This window comes from Mustela lutreola, chromosome 8, assembly GCF_030435805.1.
Source record: "Mustela lutreola isolate mMusLut2 chromosome 8, mMusLut2.pri, whole genome shotgun sequence".
Classification (NCBI taxonomy): domain Eukaryota; kingdom Metazoa; phylum Chordata; class Mammalia; order Carnivora; family Mustelidae; genus Mustela; species Mustela lutreola.
Window position 1 is genome coordinate 140,040,590 of NC_081297.1, and position 11,877 is coordinate 140,052,466.

Below are 11,877 nucleotides of genomic sequence, written 5' to 3' on the forward strand. Positions count from 1 at the left end.
ATCAGGCTCCCAGCTCAGTGGGGAGCCTGCTTCTCTCTCTGCTCGCTGCTCCCCTTGCTTGTGCTCTCTCTCTGTCTCTCAAATAAATAAATAAAACCTTAAAAAAAAAAATCCTAGGAAGTGGATATTACAATGCCCATCTTACAGATGAGAAAACTGAGGCTCACAGACTTTAAAAATGTAACCAGGGCCAAGATGGTATTAACAGAAACAAGAGTGCAGCCCAGGCCTCAGGCCTACTTGTTTCCAAAATGCAAGCTCCTTCCCTGACCCCAGCCTGACTCTTGACTTCCCAGGCAGGACTCTGCACTCTGAGAGCCCCAGCCTCATCCAGAAGTGCTGCCTGGGGGGTTGGTAAAGGGAAGAATTTGTAACAAAGCCCCACGAGGTGCCACTTTTTATCCTGATCCTCTCCTTCCCCTCCAGCATCCCGTGGCCAGTGTCAGTCACCCTCACACAGCAGAAGGCCAGGCCGGGTGATGTCCAGTCTGGATCAGCAGGGACGGACCCTACAGACCTCCCAAGGGCTGCTTTCCCATCACGCACTTTCCCATCAGAGGCTAAATAAAGCTCCCTCCGCTCCAACAAGCAAGAGGAAGACTGGCATCCTCCAGCCTAAATCTAAACCCGGGCTTATTCAGGGAGGAGAGTGAGGGGGGGTGGAGGTAACCGCAGCCCGGCTCCAAGGAATGCACAGCACCCCCCCCCGCCCCCCTCCCCCGGGAAACCAGGCAGGGCCACGTGACTGGCGTCCTCCAGGCTGGCAGGCCAGATGAAATCACGGCCACAGTCACACCCTGAGTCACGGACTGTCGAGGTCCCCACCCAGCCCGCTACAGGAAATGCTGTGTTTTCCAAGAGCGCGCCCGAGTCCCGCCCGCCCGGGGCGCAGCGAGGCTCAGTGGCGCCCCCTGGAGGCGCGCGGCTGCCGGCTCCGTCGCGCCTGGGCGCGGACGCGGCGCTCTTCCACGCGCCTCTGGCGCGCTGCGGTAGCCCCTCGGCGGAGCTGGCCAGGAGTCTTCCGAAGTGAGGGGAGAAGAGCACCTCTCCCGGGTGCTGCTCTCCGTCCCACCGCGAAGCTGCCCGCGTCCCAAGCGGTTATTTCCCGTGTGTTATTCCCTTCGCTTCCTCGGGGGCGCGCGCGCGCAACTTTACTTGCGTGTTGACTTGGTGAGCGTGCGGGGGTGGGGGGACGGAGTGGACAACATCACAGGGGTTCGTGCTGGTAAGCACTGTGTTAAGTCACCAAAGTAGGAACCCAGGAGAGTTACACGCCTATTCCTACCTTCCCTTGCATTAATTTGTTCCTCTCCACCCTCCCACAAGGTGCGCTCCCTGGGGGTCTCACCCCCTCGCAAGGCCAGCTCCCACGATTGCATAAGCTGATGCCTTGTGTCTCCGTGGTTCTGTTTGTCCAGGTGAACGCCAACTGACCGAGGACCGAGGACCAGACATATGACACCCCTCCTTAAGACTTGGTTCGACGGAAGTCCCCTCCAGAGGCCAGCCGCCACCCCCAGGGAGAGTTGCAAACCCCCAGATTGACTCAGGTAAGTTTCCATCATCAAAGGGAATGGAGGATCCATAAAGAAATTCAGTTCTGACATTGAAAACTGAAGGAAGAGACATTTTGCGCTGCCCAGTTTATGGGCTAGGTTGATTCACACCCACTACACCCTTTTAACAACTTACACCTACTTCAGGGTACAACAGAGACGCAATAACACTAGCCCAGCCATAAAAATAAGAGTAATAACTACCTTGCAGCAAGAGATTCTCGGGTGTCTGGTATCGTGCTTTCCTTACATCATCCAGCTGGTCCTCACGGCGACCTTGTGACGGCGACCTTGTGAAGGAGAGGTGCTTATTAGCCCCACTTACAGAAGAGGAATTGAGATCTGGGAAGGTGAATGACCGCCCCAGTGTTCCAGGGCTGGCGAGTAAGAGTCAGGATTCAAGACCTGGTGTTTGCCTCCAGAACTCTACTGAGGGCTGCACTGGTCTCTGGCCAAATGACTGAAATTCCCCTTCAGACCAGCTGTTTCTGCAGAGATCCCAGAGACTCTTACGGGAGCTTCTCAGCCACAACAGACCTCTTCTCCCTCCTGGCTTCTGTTTTGTGTTCTTTGATCACCCCCAGAGCCCACTGGGAGACTCCCAGACTCTACTGCTCTCTCTATGTTCCAGGATGAGGAGTGTTGCTGTGTCTCAGGTCTGGTCGCTGCTGCTTCCTCTTTGGGTTCCGATAGTCCACCCAGCCCTCATCCTTCCTTGGGCTCCCAGGGCGAGGGCCGTGCTCCTCATCGCCACCCTGATGTCCATCCACTGATGAATGGGGAAAATGTGGCCCACCCTACAGTGGCCTCCGATTCAGCCACGAGAAGGAATGGAAACTGACCCCTGCTACATGTGGATGAACCTGAAACACCTTCTGCTAAGTGAAAGTGGCCAGACGCAAATGTCATGTATTATATGTTTCCGTTTCTATGAAACATCCGGAAGGGGTGAATCCGCAGAGGCTGAAAACAGTTGAGTGGTTGCTGGGGACCAGGTGGAAGGGAGAAATAGGGAGAGACTGCTTAACGGGCAACAGGGTGTCCTTTGGCGGGTGATGGAAGTGTTTTGGAACTAGACCCAGAGGGTGATCATCCAACATTGTGAATGTACTGAATGCCACTGAATTGCACATCTTAAAATTTTATGTTATGTGAAATTTGCCCCCGTAGGAATAAATACACACACACACACACACACACACAACTAAGTACTAGGTCATCCATGTATGACCAGCTGTATTGCTTTTTCATCAGACTGACTTTTGTCATCATGTCAGCTGTCCTCTCTCTAGGAACTTGGTTCAAGATCCTGAAAATCCTTGCAGACGATTTGACAGCATCTCGCTGGTCTGCTGTAAGCTTCCCTGCTCCTCTGGTCCCTGCTGAGTCTTCTCCGACAAGTGGGGGAAACTGGCTGCCCGGGAGACCTCTCCCACCTGCTAGCTGCTGGTGGCGGGGCAGGGGCGGTGTTAGAGTGCCATTAGTCAGGGCTTTTCCTTGCAAGTAAGAGAAACACAAACAAGCTGGCTGACTAAGCAGAAAAGGAGCTTCTTAAAAGGATATTAACTCAGAGGATGGGTTGAAGGGCTGGTGGACCTGGCTGGAGGCTGTGCCTCCAGGATCAATGCATGGAAACAGCTGGATGAGCAAAACACCAGCATGCTGTCGCTCTGCTAGGACATTTCTTTACCAAGAACTTGCCCAAGACTGCAGGCCTATAGCCACCCTCCCTACACTGAGCCTCCTTTTCTGGGTTCTCACTTCCTTATAGTCTCCCCTGGGCATCGGATTGGTGGAGCCGGGTCATGCCCAGGTGCCTTGGCTTCAAGGAAGACTTGTTCCTGGGTCCCACCTCCTCCATGGGGAGATGGAAATTTCTCAAATATTACAAAATGTTGAAAACGTGGCAGGCATACAGAAAACACGGCACACAGAGGATACTGCCTCCATTATTCCCCAAGTGCTTGAAGGACCATATGGCAGCCCAAGCTCATTTGACCTTCTCTCTTCTCATGAGAGAACTGGGGACTTCTGCAGAGACCCAGCCTGGCCAGCTCCGATTTGCAACTATCCAGAACCTTCACACCTGCTCCCCTCCCCCAGATGTGTAGGTTTCAAGGGGCTGGGAGGGAGAAAAAGCCCACCCACCCCTAGTTATGGGTTAGGTAGATAACTCAGACCCGTCCATCACTACATTCCATTTCGCAAGAACAGTGATTGGTCCAAGGAAGCCCATGATCAGAACAGTGCCTTTTCAAGTTTTCCCTGGGATTGATAAGGTGTGTGTGTGTGGGGGGGGGGAGAAGTTCTCTTTTGCCATGGAGTTGTCAAACTAGAAGGAAATGCAGCTGGGGTCATCTTCCCTCACCCTAAGAAAGAAATTATATGCAAAAGAAAAATCTCCTATGGAAAGGAGGGATTGGTGAGACAGCCAGGAAAATATGGTTTCATTTCCTGGATCCAGCTAAGCCTGAAGCCATTCCATTTCTGGTCTTTAATTACAGAAGCCAAAATTCCTTTATACAGCTTCAGTTAGTTAGAGTTGGGTTTCTCTGGGAACCGAGTCTTTGTAATTCGCCACCCACTCTCTAGTGGGAAATTGACTATGAAACATTTTCTGTCCATTAGTTCATTTGGTAGTGGATTTTAAAGTAAGGAGGGAGCTTTAGTATTGTTACTCAGATTTTACATAGAATAAATTTGGGGTTCAGAAAGGTTAAGGGACTTGTCCAAGTTCACACAACTAATTGTGTACTGGCTTGTATTTGAATTCATTTCTGCCCACCTTTACATTTAGCACTTGTTCTAGAATTCCAAGGGTCAGGTTCTATTTTCAGAACTAATTCTTTGCTTCATAGTTTTCTGCAGTCCTTGGTATACTCGGGACTTTCAAAGCCAGTTCTGTCCTCCTGATAACAGAATAACTACAAGAGCTTATAGAATATACCTAGGCATTTTCATTTTCAAAAGGTATAAAGGCCAAGGTATAAAACTTTGAAGGAGGAATTTCAGTCTGATCGGGGATGTGGGGGACTCAGGGTTTCCGGAATCTCAATCCTCATACCCACACTTATGGGAAACCCTGACCCTCTCTGGTTCTCTGCTTTTTTTTCTTGGGAAACCCAAGGATTTCCTAGAAGGGTAGGAGCTGCCATATTCACATGTCTTTGGAGTCCTATGTCATTCATAGGGACCTGTCATTTGAGCATAGCCTCTTCCAAGTCCAAACGCTGACCACACCAGGCCAATACCGGGAGGTCAGTTACTGCAGAAAGAAACATGAGAGAGAAGAATCATGGGAAATGAGTACTCGTTGAGCACAGGCCAGCGATGGCAAATCTGGTTCCTCTCCGCCCTCAGCTTCGCTTGTGCGCTGACAAGAACTCCAAGGCGACCTCGGAGCTCAGCGGGTAATGACTGTGGCCGCCAGCTCTCTGTCCTCTCTGGCCGAGCGCCAGGCACCTCACATCATTAACCCCACGTTCTCGCCACAACCTCTGAGGTGAGACTTACTTGTCTTCTGTCCCAGAGGAGGAAACTGGAGTTCAGAGAAGATGTTAACTGCCCTGTAAAAGCTGCTAAAAGGAGATTCTTTTTTTTTTTTTTTTTAAGATTTTATTTATTTATTTGGCAGAGAGAGATCACAAGTAGGCAGAGAGGCAGGCAGAGAGAGAGGAGGAAGCAGGCTCCTGGCCGAGCAGAGAGCCCGATGCGGGGCTCGATCCCAGGACTCCGGGATCATGACCCGAGCCGAAGGCAGAGGCTTTAACCGAAAGGAGATTCTTATATAAAAACTAATAAACAACACACCAGTGTATTACCTTCCACATGCAAGACATGTGCCGAGCCTGCTGTGTGTCGTCTTTGCTCAATTCCCGAAGGCCTGGGAGGTGACCCGCCATTTTGCAGGAGGCGGAAGTAGGAAGTAGGATGTGGGAGCCAAGTGCGTCCGGGACCAGCGCTTGGTTCTAACTGTTGCTCCCCGCCAGTTTCTCTCCTCTGAGTTGCTACATGAGTGTGGGCAGGGACTCTGAGAAAGTGATGGGCTCATGATGACCCCAAAAGCTGCCCTGAGCACTTCCGGAGAGGCCTTCTAGCATCTCCCTTCTGCCAGAAGCACGTGAGGGGGGCCTCCGCACAGCATGCTTATTCCGAGCAGGGCTGGCCCATCCCTGGGGCAATCACCCTTCTCCAGCAATTTGAGCTCCCTGCCCTGCATGAGGGAGGCGGTCACCCTACAGCCCCTCAGTGCCACCTGCCCAGGCCTGTTCCCATCTGGGGGAGTCACAGACATAGAGAACTTTCTGCATGAGAAGGATGCCTTGGGGAAAAGCCTCGAGGCAGCTTGGTACTGTGACAAAAACGTTGCCATTGCTCCTGGCCAGGTGACATGAGACGGAGGCTTCCGCATCTGGAAAGCAAGGAGGCTGGCCTGTAGGACCACCCCAGTGACTTAGTTGCTCTAAATTACGTGCACTGACTGGGTCCACGGATGGTTTCAGTGGCCTCCCTCAGACCCTGCTCATTCTCTCTCTTTTCCCCCAATGCCCACCTACCCAGCTAGTCATTTTCCCAGCATCACTAAGAACATTTTCAAATAAGCAGCAAAACTGAATTGGTCTTACAGGGAGTTCCCATATACTCCCCTGCTAGATTCCATCCAGTTCTCTTAGCTGGTTTCCGCAGTGACCGTGGAGGCAGAAGGTCCCACACAAGCCTCCCAGAGAACACGCTGGTGGGGTTCACTGAGAACCCTTTCTTCCTCCCACAGTTCATGCCCCCTCCTCGCCCCAAACTCCTTCTGTTGGTGGCCATCCCTCTGGCCACACACAGTCCACGCCCTGCAGTGGTGACCATGGACCCGACCCTTGGTGCCCTTCTTACAGGCATCAGAGAGGGAAGGAGCTTGCCAGCCGGGAGGTGACGTCTCAGGAGGTCACTCTGTGCCAGGCACTTGCCGTGGGCTGTTCTAATACTTCTCCCCAGAGATGTGGAAGTGATAACAACTTATCTAGAAACTTTGAGGAATTCCACAGAAGCGTAATGAAAACCTTAAAATCATCCATAATTCCGCAGACTGCAGTAGCTAGCATTAATGGAGTGCCTACTGTATGCCGGGCATCGTGCGTGTTGCCGGTATATCCTCAGCAACCATATTTGGTATGGAGATAGTTACCATGATCTCCAAGTTCCAGCTGAGGAAACAGGCACAGAGAAGGTAGGTAATTTACTCAGAGCTGCACAGCTAGGAAGGGATGTGAGGGGGATTTTCACCCCACCTGGTTCTAGTTAGTGTGAGGTTTTCAACACCGGTTTCCACTGTGTCCCCTGATTCTGTGATAAATGATTCAGGTATTTTCTGTGCAGTAACATTTGAGCATGCACCTGTATATTTCTTTTAATAAACCCAAGATCATGTTATTTTTCTCATCTGCTTTTTTCCCCTTAAAATATTTAACCATCTCTATTCCAATACTACTCCTCCAAACAACCCTGTGAAATAAACTAGGCCAGGCACTGTCCTCAGTGCTCTACAAGTAATAACAATCTTGGGGCGCCTGGCTGGCTCTGCCTTCAGATCAGGTCATGATGACAGGGTCCTGGGATCGAGCCCCCCGAGTAAGGCTTCCTGCTCAGCGGGGAGCCTGCTTCTCTCTCTCCCTCTGCTGCTCCCCCTGCTTGTGCTCTCTCTCTCTCTCTGTGTTAGATACATAAATTCAAAAAATCTTTAAAAGCAAAAGTAATTATAAATCTTCACAGCGACCTATGGGGAACATACTTATTAGCTCCAGTTTACAAGGGAAACCAAGGCACAGAGAGGTGAAGTAACTTGCCCAAAGTCACACAGCTAGGAGGTGACAGAGCCCCTCAACAAACCCAGCAGTCTGGCTCTGGTGTCTGGGCGCTTCCCACTAGAAACTGTCTTCTTGAATCAGTCTTGGTCCTTCTATCATACCTGACCATGCACCTTTGTAAATACTGTTGAATCTGACCAACAAAAGTTGTGAGGCCGGACATGCCAAGAACCATGTATTGGTGCTCCTGCCGCGTCACAAATGTCTCCAGAAAACATACATGTATTATGTCGTGGTTTCTGTGGGTCAAGACCCCGGACGCACTCAGCGCTTCCCTCCGGCTCTAGGTCTCTCTCACGGTTGTAGTCAAGGTGCCGGCTGGGATCACCATCCTCCCGAGATCACCTGCCTCAGGACCCCCTTCCAAGTTCACCCAGGGGCTGGGCTCGGTTGGAGTGAGGGCTTCTGTTCCTTGGTGTCAGCCTCTCCTTGGGGCAGCTCCCAACACGGCTGCCGGCTTCATCAAAGGCCGCAGTGGGAGACAGAGGAAGCCAGCAAGACAGAAGTCCCACTTCTAGAACGTATTAATGATTTTGTATCATCATGCCTGAATGTGCATAACACAAAATTCACCATTTTAGCCATTGTCAAGTGTATGGTTTTGTGACATCGCGCACTCCTGTACAACCATCACCGCTGTCCATCCCCAGAAGTTTCTCATTTTCTTGGAGACTCTGTCCCCATTAAACACTAACTTTCCGTTCCTCCCCTCCCCCAGCCCCTGGCAACCTCTGTGCTACTCTGCAGCTCTACGAATTGACTTTTCTCGCTGGTGAAATAGGAGAGGAGTCTTAGAAGTCGACCCAGATAATACTTTTTGTGGCTGATTTATTTCACTTAGCATAAGGTCTTCATGCTTCCTCCACATTACAGCACGCGTCAGAACATCCTCCGTTTGAGGACTGAATAATATTCCACTGAATGCATAGACCCTACTGTGTTCATCCACTCATCTGTCGGTGGACAAACTTCCATCCCTTGGCTGCTGTGAACACGGGTGTGCAAATATCTGCTGGAGTCCCTGCTTTCGGTTCCTTTGGATAGACATCTAGGAGTGGAACTTGCTGGATCATACGGTAATTCTATACTTAACCTTTGGAGGAACCGCCATATTGTTTTCCATGGCAGTGGCACCATTTTGCCTTCTCACCAACAAGGCAAAAGGGTTTCGATTTCTCCACATCCTCGCCAACACTTGTTGTTTCCTGTTTTGTTTTGGCTTCATGATCACCATCCCAGGGAGTGTGACGTGGTATTTCATTAATGGCATCCCTTTTACAACCTCACCTCAGAAATTAGATCCCTTCCGTTCTGTCATATTCTATTTATAAGAAACAAGTGACTAAGCTTGGCCCACACTTGAGGGAGAACATTATCGAGGGCCTAAATGACAGGAGCCAGGGGTCACTGGAGCTGTTTTAGAAGGCTGCCTATCACAAATGTCATGAGTATCTTGTTTTTGTAATTTTATTACTTTAAATGTACAGCGACATGTTATTGGATTTGGTTCCATTGCATAATGGCAAATATATCGTCTTTGGGGCTAGAAAGATTGGAGTTTAAATTGGATCTTTGTCTTCCCAGCTGTGTGACCTTGAGAAGTTACAAGACCTCTCTGAGGCTCGGTTTTCTTTGTTAAATGGAAACAAAAATACCTACCTTGAAAGATTATTGCAAGAATTAAACGAACTAATGTATGTGATGTGTCCTACACACTGTAGGAGCTCAATAAATGATATCTCACCATCATCATCACCATCATCACCATCGCCATCATCACTGTGGCCAGAACAAAGTTAGTGATCAAAACCAGGCGTGGGGAGTTTTCCGGCAGGGTGTCCTTACAAGCTTCACCACCAGGTGGCAGCTGTAGTCAGACTGGGTATTAACCTCTCTTTGTTGGTACGAGATAAAGATGTGTGTATAGTAATAGCTAAGGATTATTTTGGGCAGGGTGAGCTTATGAAAAAACATAGTATCACAATCCCTACATTGAGATTAAGTTATTATTTCAGTGTCCTTCTGTGAGCTTATGTTCTGTTCCTCTGCTGCTCTGGCCCCCTACCCCCTGCAGAGGACATAACCTTCCCCACACCCTCCTGGCATGGCTGGTTCCTGCCAGCCCCATTATGGGCAGCTCTGAAACCTTTCTCAAGCTTCCCTGCCTTTGCTTTAGCTTCCTCTTCTTCTGTCCTACTTACATCAGGTCTCACCTTACTCTAGAAGCTTAAGCAGCTCCTGCTGTCCCCATTCTACTCATGTCAGGTCTAACATCTTTCTAGAAGCCCTTCCTGATCTCCCCCACCCAAACCCCAGGTAGCATAGGCTCCCTCATCCAGGCTGTCCTCAATCACAGCCCTTGACTCCACACCTCTGATCTGTGGTCACAGGGCATGGCAACCCAGGAGGAAACACGGGTGCAGAATCATTCTGTAAATATTTACCAAGTTCCCTCTGTGTGCTGGGCATTAGGTGAGCGGGACCTGCTGGCAGCCTTTCTCTGAATAAACAAACCAGAATCTTGAAATACGGAGCCTCTCCTGAAGACGTCATCAGACCTCGAGCCATCAGAACTTTGCTCTTGCCAGATAAAATACAGGATGACCATTTAAATTCAAATTTCAGAAAAGCAACACATTATTTTTCAGTAGTATATCTGAATCAATATAGAAGACATATTCAGTAATAATGGAAATAATAAATAATGGGTCCTAAAAGTTGCAGAGGGCATGTGAATACTAAAACTGTGTTGTTGTTTATCTGAAATTCAACCTGGATTGGGCTTCGTGGGTTTTTGCTGTTTTGGTATCGGATTAGGGCTCTGACCAAGGCAGTGAAAGGCCTCGTTTGTAAGGTGTCCCTACAGCATGTCGGCGTGATTACATTTCCATGAAGCACAAGCCTGCCCCGTTGAGAACCAAAGGTATTTTGAAGTTTAATGGACTATTATTTTTGAACCAGAAATCCCTCTTTCTAGCTGATTGTATGTTTTCTGACCTTGAGAGACCTCTCCTTAGAATTTACACGCCCACTCCAGAAACGCTCGGTGTGATACCTGGGAAAGCTTTGGTCTTAAAGCAGTCATGCCGGCGGGGGAGGGCAGGATGGGGCTCGGGGGAGAGGGCTTTTCTTGGCTGCCCTTAGACAGGTTTAAATTCTGCTCCGCCCTGATGGTCTCCGGTGATGGCGGCCGGTCCATTAGCTCTTCTCTTCTGGCCTTGAAGCTGCATCCCAGGCACACCGCCCCCTGCCCTGATTTCATGGAGTCAGGGAGCCGATCGGAGTCTCCTCGGAGAGCATCCCAGGCAGGTGGACTAGCCGCTGATTCTGGACATCTCCTCGGGGCACCTTACAAACAGCACGGGGCCTGAGGCTAAGACTCGAATCCGGGTTCTGGCTCTGCTACCTGCCAGCTGAAGAACACTCGTTCTCAAGTCATGCACTCATCTGGGAATGGGCTATGGGACTCCATGCTAGGGACCAGGGTATGAATAATGCTAATGAGACATTTCTCTTAGCTTCAAGTCTCCGAAGTGTTCCCTCTTTGAGCCTGTTTCTAATCTATAAATATATATTCTGTAGAAGGGAGCACATAAGAGGGACCTACAACCTTTCCCCTAAAACCCTAGGGGCCAAACGTGCTCCCTAATTTAGAATGGTCCTGTTTGTAGGCAGGTAACGTAGTGTATGTTATGTGTAACGAAACAAATACCTATTTATGCTGCAGGTGTGGGGGATAAATTCTTCCTCTCTCTAGGTGCGCTCACTGCCCCTGCCATTCAACCACAGGATTTATTTCCCCTCCCCTTGAGTCCAGGCTGGACCATGACTGCTTTGACCAATAGAATATGGCAAACATGACAATGACCTTGGGTGGACTCACAGCTCTGCCTATTCTCGTGGAGCGTGAGTCACCATGTGAAAGTCTAACTACCTTGCCGGGGAGAACACATGGGGAGGAAAAGGCTCTCCACTGAGCCCAGCCATCCAGACGTCCTCACCAAGGCGCCCGACATAGGAATGAAGCCACGTGACACTCTCCAGCCCAACCCAGCCCAGCCTCCTACTGAATGCCCCTCTCCCGCACCCTGTGACCTCTGTTGCCACCATGGGAAGCAGAAGACTCACCCAGCTAAGCCCTGCCCCGATTCCTGACCCCAAATGCCACGAGTTACAACAAAATGCTAGTTGTTTTAAGTCAGTGAATTTTGAGGTCATTTGTTGCCCAGGAGGACAAAGCTGGAGTTCCTGACGGCCCGAGCTGGAGCCAAACCCTGGAGCTTGGTCTCCTCTGGAAGCTCTCGAGAGGGGCAGGAGGGCAGGAGGAAGGAGGGGAATTGTCTGAGGAGCCAGGGAAGATTGTAAAGTAAAAAAGGGGATATGCCCTTTAACCCAGAAATGTCATTCCTAGGGATCCAGTCTACTGAAATATTTGCACACGGGTTTGCTAAACTATGTGAGCAAGG

The 11,877-nt window shown here is 50.1% G+C and overlaps 1 long non-coding RNA gene across 1 annotated transcript; it reads left to right on the top strand.

Annotated features, from left to right (window-relative positions):
- Positions 1-853: 853 nt before the first annotated feature.
- On the top strand, positions 854-4,183 carry LOC131839411 (uncharacterized). Its single transcript, XR_009356948.1, has 3 exons — positions 854-1,026; positions 1,419-1,550; positions 2,188-4,183. It is a non-coding gene; the product is annotated as an uncharacterized LOC131839411 (long non-coding RNA).
- The last annotated feature ends 7,694 nt before the right edge of the window (positions 4,184-11,877 follow it).